Source organism: Macaca fascicularis, chromosome 18 (assembly GCF_037993035.2).
Source record: "Macaca fascicularis isolate 582-1 chromosome 18, T2T-MFA8v1.1".
Taxonomy (NCBI): domain Eukaryota; kingdom Metazoa; phylum Chordata; class Mammalia; order Primates; family Cercopithecidae; genus Macaca; species Macaca fascicularis.
The window spans coordinates 3,393,676-3,408,170 of record NC_088392.1 but is presented as its reverse complement, the minus strand read 5'-3'; the positions used below and the strand labels follow the sequence as shown (position 1 = coordinate 3,408,170).

General features: G+C 39.4%; 2 pseudogenes; both read right to left on the bottom strand.

Moving 5' to 3' along the window:
• Window positions 1–273: 273 nt before the first annotated feature.
• On the bottom strand, window positions 274–399 carry LOC123570110 (small nucleolar RNA SNORA25; annotated as a pseudogene).
• A 3,454-nt stretch (window positions 400–3,853) lies between these two features.
• The window catches only part of LOC135968306 (transcription factor TFIIIB component B'' homolog), a 45,723-nt pseudogene continuing 35,081 nt past the window's right edge, over window positions 3,854–14,495 (bottom strand).

The following is a 14,495-nucleotide window of genomic DNA, read 5'->3' as shown; positions in this document are numbered from 1 at the left end:
GCGATATACCTGTCTTTTTTTGCTAGGTCACTGCCTCTTCTTGGTCTCTTTAAAGAATCAGCTTTTGGTTTCATCAATTTTTTTCCATTGTTTTTCTGTTTCAAATTTTATTGATTTTGGTTCTTATCTTTATTATTTAGCCCTTCTGCTTACTGTGGGTCTATTTCTTTTTTCCTTTTTAAAAAAAGAAAATCTACTTAAAGTTTGAGAAATGTATTTACTTTCCCACATCAACAATTATGGATTATCATGTCATAATTATAAACGGCTAAGTCTTATACTTCCTCAGGAAAATATTGCACCATTCAGTGCTATGGATCCTACAGAGAATTTCAGTCCTTGGTCATAGTGTTAATAGCTCTTAGCTTCACAGCCCCATGAGCCTCATTGAAATGTCCTTTATTTTTTCTAGTTTCTTAAAGTGGAAACTATATGATTGAGTTTAGACCTTTTAATTTTCTAATTAAATATTTAATGCTCAAGTTTCCCTGTGAGCACTATTTTAGCAAGGATTTTCATATGTTATATCACCATTTCATTCAGTTTAAAAAATGTTTTTCAAAAATTTCTGTCAATCTGTTGTTTGGCCCCTTGGTTATTTGAAAGTGTGCTTTTGATTTCCAGGTGCTTGGAGATTTAAAAATGTGTCATCTGCGTTTTTTTAAATACTTCTAATAGTTTTTCCACATCTGGGTTTTTTAAACTTTTAGTTCTAATAGTTTTTCCTTCATGTATTTTGGAGCTCTGTTAGGTGTATGCTCATTTAAGGCTCTTATGTTTTCTTGATTACTTTATCCTTTTTCTGTATAAAATAACTTATTTACATAATTTATATATATACATATATATATAACACAACTTCTTTTTTTTTTTTTTTTTTTTTTTTTTGAGACGGAGTCTGGCTCTGTCGCCCGGGCTGGAGTGCAGTGGCCCGATCTCAGCTCACTGCAAGCTCCGCCCCCCGGGTTTACGCCATTCTCCTGCCTCAGCCTCCCGAGTAGCTGGGACTACAGGCGCCCGCCGCCTTGCCCGGCTAGTTTTTTTTGTATTTTTTTTTTTTAGTAGAGACGGGGTTTCACCGTGTTCGCCAGGATGGTCTCGATCTCCTGACCTCGTGATCCGCCCGTCTCGGCCTCCCAAAGTGCTGGGATTACAGGCTTGAGCCACCGCGCCCGGCCCACAACTTCTTTAGAACAAGAAAATTTATAAATGACATGATTTTTTTTGTCAAAGACTTCGTCAAGCAAGAGAGTACACACGGGCACTTTTGTTTCAAATAACATGATGGTAAACAATGGATATTAATATTTTTGTCATGCCTCAACCATTTACCGACAATTAGGCGTCAAACCCTCAGGTTGATCACTTGCTAAAACATAAGTGTTTAGGAGAAAAAGTCAAGAAAAGATGAAAACCATTAATCATATCTTCTTTAAGATTTATGAAATAAATTCTTCGCAACATCTTCTTTACATGAATCAGGCCTAACATAGTTCTTGCCACCATGTAAGGTAAATACACTGATTAACTTTCTCTTTTCCAAAATTAGGTTTAAGGATATAGTGAGTGGTAGGATAATTTAGCTGGCTGACTTGATTCTCTAATACAGTGAGTCCCTGTATTCTTTATATAGCAAGAAATTCTATCTTCTATAAAACTAGCTTATTATATATTAAAAAGAGACCGTTGTTAAAGTTAAAAATTATTATTACACAAGGATAAATAATAGTTTAATCATGGCAATCTAACTCCCAAACTAACGTTAAGAGAATGAAATCTTTCCAGAATATGAGTTTTAAAAACTTACAAAAACAGGGTATTAAAATAGCAATGTGATTTACTACCATGATTTCTCTGACATATTAATCACGAAATAAATGCCTACTTGTAGACAGTTTCCACTCAGAATTATATAGCCTCCTGTCTGACAAAATGATAAGCCATAAATTTCACTAAAAGACAATGAGAAAGAAGTGCTCTCATAGCAGTAGTTTCAATAAATTAGCATAACTGTTATACCTGCTGAGACATAATTCTCTTCTGTTAAGGAATTTAAAAACTGGCCACCATTTTTTCAATATACAAACTTAATTATCTAGACTCTAAAATATCTTCCCAATTGAAATACTGATCATTACATAATACAATGAACACAGTTCTAACTTTTAGGCACAACTCATGACTTCAGTGACAAATAACTCATACCTACAGACATCAGCACCTTAGGGTAAGAAAACTTGGGGTCTAATATAGCGGTCAAACTAAAAGGCCAGTCCAGCAACAGTCCTTCATTCAAGTACCGTCCATGGCTTCTTTCACACTGAAATTGCAGAGCGGAGTAGCTGCCAGACAGACCCTCTGGCCTGCAAACCCAAAATAGTTTGCAGAAGGTTTCCAACTCCTGAGATAATATATTATCAATCCAAGAGGCTTTTCAAATAAAATCAGAGTAAATTTGCCGTTTGAGAAGTCTAAAGGGAACCACTACAGATCTGCTTGAGTAGATCGTAGAATTATACGTGTCAATCATCAAATCTTGAAATTAAAACCTTAAATTCATATTGATGATAATCACTAACTTTATTTTTAATTTATTATTATACTTTAAATTCTAGGGTGCATGTGCACAATGGGCAGGTTTGTTACATATGTATACATGTGCCATGTTGGTGTGCTGCACCCATTAGCTCGTCATGTACATTAGATATTTCTTCTAATGCTATCCCTACCCCCTACCCCCACCCCATGTCAGGCCCTGCTGTGTGATGTGTTCCCCACCCTGTGTCCAAATATTCTCATTGTTCAATTCCCACCTATGAGTGAGAACATGCAGTAAGTCTTATTTTCTATTTTTAACATCATGATTGTGTTCCATGCTTAAAGATCTAAGTGTTTCTTGAGAATTTAATGGTAAAAAAATCTATGAAGAAATTGGCTTTTTAAAAACTAATATATGTCTGTGCGTGTACAAAGGAGATTGCGTTTTGTATGAAAATTTGTCTCATAAAGTTGAGTTTCCCCTACCCTCATGAAAATCCTGAGAATATCCCAGAAATAAGAAAAACAGAAAAATTCACAATACAAAGTCAATACATTAAATTTAGGGAAAAAAGTATTCCAAACATATACTGGCCAAACATTTTTAGTTATATCATTTTAAATATATTTAAAAGTAAAGAGAAAAAGGAGACAAACATAAAATTGTTAATGCCTTCTTTATAATCTGAGGGGTGAAAATAGCTAAAACTGAATATCCTTTTAAATAAAAAATGTAAAAATAAATAAGCTCTTTGTTGTGTCATCTTTAGAAATAATTATGTTTAAATACTAGTTTTTCAATTAGGACTCATGTTACATCACCATAAACTGAAAAAGTATGTGTTTTTCAGTCAGACAAACAGCTGATAATAGAAAAGTTATCTAACATTTACCATACTAAAGTGGAGTTTGACAATTTGTTTTCATATACAGTCATGTGTCCCTTAACTATATGTTCTAAGAAATGCCTTGTTAGGTGATCTTGTGTGGAACAACGCTGAGTGTACTTACAAACACTGAGATGTACAGACTGCTGCACACCCTACAGTCCGAGGCTATGTGGTATAGCCTATCACTCCTTGGCTACAAACCTCTATAGTGTGTTACTGTATTGAATACTGTAGGCAGTTGTAACGCAATAGTAAGTATCCGTGTATCTAAACAGGTCTAAACATAAAAGAGCAACGCACTGTGTTATGATGGCTATAATGTCACTAGATGATAGGAATTTTTTATCTCCATTTTAATTGTATGGGACCACTGTCATATATGCGATCTGTCATTGACTTCAACATCATGTGAAAAATGACTGTACTTAGAAGCAACTGAAAAGATCTTCATCCTTCATCATCTTCCTCTAAACATAAAAATAAACAAACTTCACAAAAGAAGTTTCTAAACATTAAATATGATACAATCAACCCCCAAATCTGTCTGCAATGCAATTCATACAGAGACATATATCCACAACATTCCCAAATGTCCATGTGTGCTTAGCACAGGAAGAGTCAAACTGTAAACAAGAGTTGTTATTTCTGTCTGAGAAAGCAGTCTTAATTGCTTGCTCTTTGCAAAATGCTAAATCAATCAGAATGAAAGGAACCTCAGGAATGTTTTCCACTGATTACAAAAGCTTCAAATCAAGCTCATTAAATATTCAAAATCAACCTAAAGAAAAATAGACATTGATGTTTTGCTCTAAATACTGTTTTGTTGATGTAATTGACTCTGGAAATCCTAGACTTAATTTAAAAAAGAAAAAGACAAAAGATTGTTTTATTCTGTTTCATCCACTTCAATGAAGACATCATTGAAGAAATATTCAGAGACCGTGGTTGGCTTCCCTTCAGGGGCCTCTTTTGGCCACTTTTGTGTCCTTCTTTCAGTAAGGGCTGATCACAAAAAACCTGAGTTGATGAGCTGCTAATCTTCTCAGATTGAGTATTAATAACACTTGGAGATGCAAGCAGATCAGAGGACTCCTGCTTCTTTTTCTGGCTTTCACTGGATGCATTGGATCTTTTCAGATTCTGTCTTAATGCAGGTATAAGAGGCTTTCGGCGTTTCTTACTATAGACCTGACTAGGTCCATCAGAGTCCAAACTATTCTTTGAACACGTGAAAGATAAAACATCCCAAGGGTCTTCTGCCAGGTCTGGATAGTGGGGCTTTTGAAGATGATGTTCTGCTGTCCATTTGCTCAGACTTGGGAGCAGCGTCACTTCTTTCTTCCTTATCAGACACAATCATTTCATTCTGAGGTAACTGAGGCACAGTCTTGTCTATGTGTGTATCGGGAGATCTAGATCCTGTACTCCGAAAAGTTGGTTCAACTTGCTCTGTTTGAGGTTCTGGAGTTGTTAATGTGCTTCCTGAGGTAGGAAAAATATCTTGTCCCTTGCGAGACTCCCCTGTTTCCTCAAAAACCTTTGTTAATTCCTTTGAGTGCACCTCAGAGGTCTATGCTTGACAATCATCTCTTAAAGTGAGTGAACAGTTTTTGGCAGGAGGAACGTGGTCATTTTCATCAAGCCTGCAATGAAATCTCTTCCTAGGTACAAGATCTAAATTATCAGGAAGCTTTTTAGAATCACCTCTTTCAAAAATAGATAAACCCATGTCATCTTGACCAACTGAAGTTGCTGGGAAACAAATACTCATGCCACCCCTTTCTTCAGTATTCACGGATTTGACCAATACGGGAGCTGGCAGTGAAGGGTTTTGGCATTAACTGTGCGGTGGCTTCGGTTATTTCTTCTACTCTCTAGTAGTTTAATGGAAAAAGGAGATTGGTTGGATTTCCACCGGAGTTAAAATAAATGCTTGTTCATCTTCTCCATCTTGAGGTACATTAGCAACTGGATTCACTGTTAGGTCTTGAGGACTGATTATGTTTTCTTGTTGGACTTCTGGAATACTTATTGGTGTTTACCCTGGCACAGGAAGTGTAAGCACATTGTCTCCTTTAGAGTGCTTTATCTGGGGCTTTTCAAAAGAATTTTCACCAAGACCCCTCTGCAAACCAAGTGTGCAGGGCTGTGTCTCAGAGGAAGCAACTGGAGCAACTGACAACACGTGAGCCTCTTGAGAGCGCTCTTCTTGATTTTCATTTCTCTCAGTTAGGTTTACTTCTTGAGAAATCCTGGTCCCTTGGATACCACGTACGCATGCCGATTTGCTCTGTTCTTTATTCTCTGCTGTTGTAACTGGTCTGAGGTTTTTATCTTCTAGTTCTGTTGTTTCGGAAGCATTTTTCTCTGTTTCTCTTTGAGTTTCCAGTTCTTCCCCATTGGTTACACAGAAACTGGAAACTTCCTGATAATCATCAAACCTGTTGGTCCCTAAAATCTTCTCAAGATTTGGTTTAGGCTTGGCAAATCTACTTCTTACTCTCAAATTACTGGTCACTTTAGAAGTTGTATTCCTGGTTGGTGTAGCATTCTTCTTTCCTTTCTCCATTAAACTAATTTATTCTCTGGAACTTTGTTCCTCCAATACAATCTTGTTTTCTTCAAATGATGAGGGAGATGTAGTAATGACAGATGAAGAGAGCTCCTGACATTCATGAACAATTTTGTGATTTATATTATCTAGGCTAAAAGGAATATGGCTTTTATTCTTTGAATGAACATGAGGGAGTATACATACTCCTACATCACCCTGTTCAGTACTGATTTCTGACTGCAATACTAGATCTCACATTGCAGCTTTGGTGCTTCCATCATTGGTACCTGGTTCATCTTGGATATGTTCACCTACGTGTGTGTGTGTTTGTGTGTGTGTGTGTGTTTTATCCCTGGTAACTTTTTTGTTCTAAACTTGATTTGTTTTAATGTTAATAGAGACACTCTAGTTTTCTTTTGCATTGTGGATATTTGTCCTTTCATTTACTTTTAATATGCCTATACCATTATAGTTAAAGTAAATTTTCTTAAGGCAGAATCCAGTTGGATCTTGGTTTTTTTTTTTTTTTAAGTCAACCCAGCAATTTCTGTCTGTTAGTGTCATTAGATCTCTTAATTTAATAATTGAAATGTGTTTAGACCTATTGTTTTATTATTTTATTTTTATTCTTTTTTATTTTTCTGACCTCCTCTCTTTGCTTTCTTTTTCATTATTTGAACCTGTACATTTATATGTATTTTCCTATTGGTTCTTTTTCTCTGGGGATCTCTGACTAATTCATTTTTTTCTTTTTTCAATATCAGTTTTGCTTTCAAAGCTTTTGCTCTGTTGTTTAGAAATATTTTCAGAGTTTTAGCCACTGTCCTTGGCACACAGTGCTGTTGACTGGTCCTACCTGCAGGGTGAAGCAAGGAGAGAAAATGAATAGAAAAAAAGGATTTTTATCCTCCTCAATCTTTGTACAACTAGAGCTTCCTTTTATGGCTGTTCTCTTTAATGGGCGGGTTTTCTCTTACGATTTGTATGTAGTGCAACTCTGTAACTGAGGCAGCCCTCATGGCAGGCCTGGAGAGAGAGACAGAGAGGGAGAGAGAGAAAGAGAGAGACAGAGGGAGAGAGAGAGGAAAAAATAATTTCTCCCATTCTCTGGAAGCTCAGAGAAGCCCATTGTTCCAGTTCTCTGTTGACAAGGACAGTCTCTTCTTAAGATTTTGTTGTCCGTTTGTATTGTTCAGTGACCTGCCTTAGCCAGCCTATGCTTGGGTCAAAGCTGGAGATAAAAGAAAAACACACACACAAAAAAAAAAACAGAAAAAAACAAAACAAAACAAAACAAGAAATGCACTGTGGTCTGCTTGCTGTTATTTTCGATAGATCAGTATTTGTATTTTGTTTGTGGTTTTTAGTTGCACTTTGTGGTATCCATAGTTTGCAGTGAGTTACTCCATTTTGGGTAGAGTTAGAAACTTGAATCCTTTATTTTTAAAAAATTATTTAGCAATTTGGGATTATTTCACAACTCAAAAGCAATGAATAATTGAAATTATTTCTGAATCTTTAATGACACCTTACTTCTAAGGAAAATCCATGAAATGTGTTAAGTGTAGAATTAGGAAATTTCATTTTCAGCTTTTATGACATCACCAGTATAATAATTTTCCAAAACAGAAACGACATCATATTTCTTACATTTGAAATTTTTTTTCTCTGACTACAATAAAGTGATAGGTAAATCATTGTGAATACAAGTAATTAATGCCTTTAGAGAGATGAACAAGGAACAACTACTTGGTTGGAAAGATCTTGAGTATATGGCTACTGTTAGCACAGAGGCTGAAGATGTTTAGTTTACGTGTATTATTTTCCTTCTATTCTAATAAATGTCACAAAACAATACTAAGTAGCATAATCTACTAGTGCAGTATGGAACATATATCTTGTGGAAATACATTGCCCAACAGAGGCATTGTATGGTGTATAAAATAAAATAAAACATAATAAAAGAGAAACAACTGATGATTTTGGATCTGAATTATAGTGTTTTCCATCTTTAAGGCTAATATAGAATTTTATGATGAGAATTTTCAGACCATTATATATATATTTTCATGAATATTGATAATAAGTAGTAGGCTAAAAGCCCTTTTACATACAGTGGGTTAAATTAGGTTTAATGTTGTATATTCCAGAAATAAGGTAATAAAATGAGTTCATTCTAGACCCCCTAGAAAATCAATGATACAGCATCTTACCTTGTGATCAAACCTGGCAACAAAGAGCCTAGCCCCAAAACACAGAAGGAGATACTTTTAACGAACAATAATGCTTACCTTTTAAAAAAAACATAATTTCAACTTTTATTGTAGATACAGGGGGTTGTGTAGGTTTGTTACATGGGTATATTACGTGATGCTAAGGTTTAGGGTACAAATGATCCGGTCACCCAGGCAGTGAGTACAGTCCCCAAGACGTAGTTTTTAAGCCCATCCCCTACTCCTTTCCTCCCTCCTCTAGAAGTCCGCAGTGACTGCTGTTCTCAGCTTCATGTCCCTGTGTGCTCAATGTTTATCTCCCACGTATAAGTGAGAACATGTGGTATTTGGTTTTCTGTCCTGCATTCATTATTTTAGGATTATGGCCTCCACCTACATCCATGTTGCTGTAAAGAACATGATTTCATTCTTTTCAAGGCTGTGTAGTATTCCCTGAGGTATAGGTACCATATTTTCTTATTCAATCCACCATTGATGAGCACCTAGGCTGATTCTATATCTTTGCTATTGTAAATCATTCTGTGATGGACATGGAGAGTCTTGTCTTTTTGGTAAAATGATTTATTTTCTTTTGGATATATACCCAGTAATGGGATTTCTGGCTTGAATAGTAGCTCTGTTTTTAGTTATTTGATAAATCTCCAAACTGCTTTCCACAGTGGCTGAACTAACTTACATTCCCCCAGCAGTGTGTAGGCATTCCCTCTTCTCTGCAGCCTTGCCAGCATCCATTACTATTGGACTTTTTATAATAGCCATTCTGTCTGGTGTGAGATGATAGCTCATGGTGGTTTTGATTTGCATTTCTCTGAGCGTTAGTGATGATGAACATTTTTTCATATGTTTGTTGGCTGCTTGTATTTCTTCTTTTGAGAGGTGTCTGTTTATGATCTTTTCTTACTTTAGACTCACATGTTGTTAACCTGCTCCGTGTAACAAGCAAACTGTGAAATGCTTTCAGGTGCTCAATACGTAAGTGTATGAAGGTACCGAAAGCAGCATTATAAATGTAATGATTTAACTCGCTGAAAACTAAAAGTCATGTATTCAGTGTCAGTTCTAATTTTGATAAAAAATTTGTTTAAAGAATAACAAAATATTACTATTTTTCAAATGAGGGTAATTGTCAATTTTAGATTAAATGATGTATAATAGCATATCATATATTAATGGAAGGTATGATTTGACATAAAATAAAGCTTAGTTCATGAAAATCAAGGTTGCTTTTTTTTTTTTAAAATAGTAAAGCATGTTCAAATAGAATTTATTTTGTAAATGTAAGAATGTCTAGGCCGGGTGCGGTGGCTCACGCCTGTAATCCCAGCACTTCGGGAGGCTGAGACGGGCAGATCACGAGGTCAGGAGATCAAGACCATCCTGGCTAACATGGTGAAACCCCATCTCTACTAAAACAAAACAAAACAAAACAATTAGCCAGGCGTGATGGCAGGTGCCTGTAGTCCCAGCTACTCGGGAGGCTGAGGCAGGAGAATGGTGTGAACCCAGGAGGCAGAGCTTGCAGTGAGCAAAGATAGCATGACAGCACTCCAGCCTGGGAGACACAGTGAGACTCCGTCTCAAAAAAAAAAAAAAAGTCTTAAAGTTAGGATTTATCTTATATTACTCATTATTGTTGTCTTTGGAGAAAAAATATCATCACATAAACCCAGACCAGGCATTTTAAAAATATCAGTCATTAAAAAAAATCTATCCTTGATAAATAAATCCACAATAGAAAAATCCATTTTTTTTAAAGGAGAATGTAAACACATCTCAAAGCCTAACTTGTTAGCTTTTAAATATGGTAATAACCAAACCTTGCACAGTTCTTGAAGAGTATGGGCTAGGTTCCAGGTAAATATCAGACTAGAAAGATGAATAAGATCTCATGTCTGCTTTTGAGAAGCTTCTCCTGCAGATTCTTACAGTCCCAGTTCTGCTGTGGTTTGTGAATGGAGGAGCAGGATCACAGAAGGAATCATCTCTGCTGACTTTTAGAGAGGGTGATGCGTAATGAAGGTATTTGTTTTTTACTTATCATAGTACCTAATGTCATTTTTTTTTTGCAAAAATAAATTACTAAAGACTTGTAAACTAGATCAATTGCCGTGGCTCATACGTGTAATCCCAGATGTGAGCCACTGTGACTGGGAGGCCGATGCAGGAGGATTGTTTGAGTCAGGAGTTTGAGTCTAGCCCACGCAATATAGTGAGACCTTGTCTCTATAAAAAATACAAAAAAAAAAAAAAAAAAAAAAAATAGCCGGATGTGTAATGCTTGCCTGTGGTTTCAGCTGCTTGGGAGGCTGAGGTGGGAGGTTCACTTGAGCCCAGGAGGTTGAGGATGCAGTGAGCTGAGGTTGCACCACTGCACTCCAGCCTGGGCAACAGAGCAAGATCCTCTCTCAAAAGCCAGACCAAATCAAATTAAAACAAATAAAAACACTTGAAACCTAGCAGAGCCAACAAATATACAGCATCTTCTACAGATTTTTAGCTTCCAGTACTAATAAGGGCATCCTGGAAGGGTGATCCTCCATGTTTTCTACATAATGGTTTCAATATGCTCACTGGTTTGAGTCTTTACTGAGTAGGTTGTCATTTGGGCCTGCGTGACCTCTCCTGATTTTGAATTGTAATAATAAAATAATTGTGTTATATTTTCCATTGTGAAGTTCCCCATGTGTTTGAACATAGAAAGCATTATTGGAGATTTCCACTTGTGACCAAGGAAACTCAATTAGGTTTTACCTTTAATTTTTTATGTCGTTGTGGCTGGTGTAATGAAAAGGTTGTCCAAGCCTTTGAAACAAAAGTGCTCGTCTTTGCTCTTTCTGTGTTTGTGGAATCTTTGCTCTGCCTGTGTCTAAGGACACTGCCATTTTGTGGATCAGAGCATGTAAAAAGCCAAATAAATGAGAAAAACTATTTGAATGTCATGTCTCTCCCCAAGCAGTAACATTAACGTGTTTATGCAATAAGCACTTTTACCAAATTTGCTTATTGAGGCACCTCCTGCAGGCGTGACACTGTGACGGTCTTGGATGCCCCAGGATCCCTCACAGCTTTTCTGGTGGGCGCATGAACCTGGCAGGGCCAGGGAATCCATTCCCAAGGGGACGTCCTTGACCAAGGGCAAACAGAGGCTGCAGGTGAGCACTCCCCTTCCAGGGGCTCAGATGGGACAGTGACTTGCATGCTCATGGCTCTGCATGGTAGCCTGGTCCATGAAACGCTGGTTCTTGCCGAAGAGACCAGCTCCATCACACACTCTTGCACTCTTGTTCTGCCTCTGCTGTTTTGCTCTTCCTCCTCCCTCTGGTCTGCAGTCCCATGAATCCATGCTGTTCATTCTGCCCAGGCCCCAGCACCCCTCCCTGCCTCTGTGGACCAATTGCTGCCACAGCCCACACGTGGACTGACCACAAAGCTGCAGGCTTCCAGTTAGAGAGGGATCCCCAGAGAGCATTTCCTCTGAGCAGTGCCTCTGTTTCATGGACTCCTAACACCCCACGTGTCTCCTTTGTAGAACTCATCACAGTTCTGGAAACGGGCTCATGCTTCCTGCTCTATCCACGGCACAAGCACTCCATCTTTCCCATAACATAGTAGAGACAATAATCACTGCCCATTGCATGGATAGAGGGGCTTTCAATTTGATTCCCTCCCTTCAATCATGCCTACCGTGGAATCATCCTCCATATCACAGCGACTCATCCATTTAAAACTCAGCCCTGCCCATGGGGCTCCCTTGCTGTCTCTCCTCAGGACGTCTCTATTGGCTGTAAAGGCCTCTCCCGGAGAAGCCTCACACCTGTCAGTGGCTCCTCCCCGCCGTGCCCCCACGTACCTCTGCATGCACAGGTGTCTTCATCCTTCTACCTTGGCTCCTCGTCTCTGGATGACCCTTGGTAGCTTTCACTTTCCTAGTTTTCCTCAATCACTTGGCCAGTAAATGCCCCTTTGCACCTTGAGTGTGGAGATACGCGTCCCTAACATCTTAAAAAAATTCCATAGGTTTTTTGAGGAACAGGTGGTATTTAGTTACAGGATAAGTTCTTTAGCAGTGATTTGTGAGATTTGGGTGCGCCCATCTCCCAAGCAGTATACACTGAACCCAATTTGTAGTCTTTTATCTCTCCCTTCCCACCCTTTCCCCGTGAGTCCCTAAAGCCCATTGTGTCCTTCTTCCGGCTCTTATTGCTGACTGCATTACCTGGCACTTAACAGTTTTTGTGTTAGTTTCCGTAATAGACTCCGAGCTCTCCAAGGTGGATTCTTTGTTCCTTTTCCACACCTGCCTCCATCATCGAGCGTGACCGCAGGAGCTCTCCAGACGCATCTTCCGGGTCAAGGTCTAATTTAGGTAAAGAGTGAACTGGACAGAATCAGAGTGTGGCCTCTGGAACAATAGTGCCAGGTCCTGGGTTATCAGCAAAGCTGGTGCTTGGCTTATTCCAGTGAGCTGGGGGAATTTTTCCGGCAACAGAAGGATCGTTTTTCCCAGGTGGTAATTCTGTTGCTCATCAGGGTCAAACGTGTGTGATTCTGATTCCACGTGTGCAGAAGGTGGTGCTGTGCACCTCTGGTGATATGCGGAAATCTAGCACACGCTCAGTGGTGATTGCTGAGATTGGGTTCAGGGACCGTCCTGGAGCACCTTAATGCTTGGTACATCTGCCATTTAAAAATGACAGGATTTCCCACCAGGACATTGTGACACGTGTCTGCCTCTCTCACTCGTTGGCATGGGACTGGTCATGACTCGTTATTTTCAATGAAACCAAATTGGTTGGAAAACAGTCAGGAATGAGGTGTTCTGTGTCTAGGTGACTCTCAGGGAACTATTGCCATGGATGGAGCCTCTGGCATAGGACGTTCACCCTGCTGGCAAAACCTTATATTTGGTGGACACTGGCACAAGCAGGCAGTGAGGTGTCCAAAAGAAAGTGACCAGGCATAGCACAGGCTAAACAAAGGATGGTGGCCAGGAATCCAATGGGCAGCGCTCACAGCTGCGAACGAGGAGCGGGGCCGCCCTGTGCCGTGGGTACCCTGCACAGTAGAGCCATCGCGGGCATGGAGGGCTGTGGTCAGGGGCTCTGCAGGGGAGGGCACGCTGGGCTCCGCGTGGAAAGTGCAGGGCGCAGGGAGCCCCTGTTTCGGGCCGAGGTTTCTGCTGGCTGCTGGAGCTGAGATTAAACACAGTGACAGTCACTTTCCGCAGCTCTGGGAAGGCAAAACCCTGTCTCATCTAAAAATACAAAAATTAGCCAGAGGTGGTGGCCGGCGCCTGTAATCCCAGCTACTTGGAAAGCTGAGGCGGGAGGATCGCTTGAACCCGGGAGGCGGAGGTTGCAGTGAGCCGAGATCACACCACTGCACTCCAGCCTGGGCGACAGAGCCAGACTCTGTCTCAAAAATAAAAATAAAAATAAAAAAAGATTTCAATGGCCCTATATTTTTATGGGAAAGAAATTCTGAAGATCAATAAGAGGTGACCCTGTTTCTGATAGGAAGTCGCCGGGGAAATGGTTGCCTGTGGGTTCTTGTTGCTGAACATGCTGGGCAGGTAGCAGAGGGGAGAGGCTGCGACTGGGGACATGAGGAGAACAGACCCGAGAAGCGAAGTGAAAACCCAGCCAGAGTCAGCGCAGTCCCCTCAGATCAGTAACGCTACATGGAGGATCCCGTGTTAAAACTCTGCGTGTGTTCACAAAACCCAAACTGCTTCCTGAGGGAAGGAGAGAAGCAATAGTGTTTTTTTCCGAAAGGTTTGAGTCTGGATTATCCCATTAAAGATGACCTTGTTTTCTTTAACATTGTGCTATTTCCCTCCTCACTGAGGATTCACTACCCTCTTCCCAAGTTCTGCAAACCTGAAAGGAATCAACACCCAGTTCCCCATAAACACTTAGACGATCTCATTCTCCTGCTTCTCTTTCAATGCTTCCTTCTGCAGCACCCTTTCTTCCGGCCATCCTTTCCTACTCGTAGGTCCTCATGTGGCTTCAGTATTTCTGTTATCTTACACTTCATGTGATCTTATGAAAATGCTTCTTTTTAATTTTTAAAAAATTATTTTTATTTCAATAGATTTTTGGGGGAACAGGTTGTATGTGGTTACATGAGTCAGTTCCTTAGTGGTGATTTCAGAGATTTTGGTGCACCCATCCCCCAAGCAGTGTACACTGTACCCGATATGTAGTCTTCTATTCCTTGCTACCCTTTCCCCTGAGTCCCCAAAGTCCATTGTATCATTCTTAGGCCTTTACAACT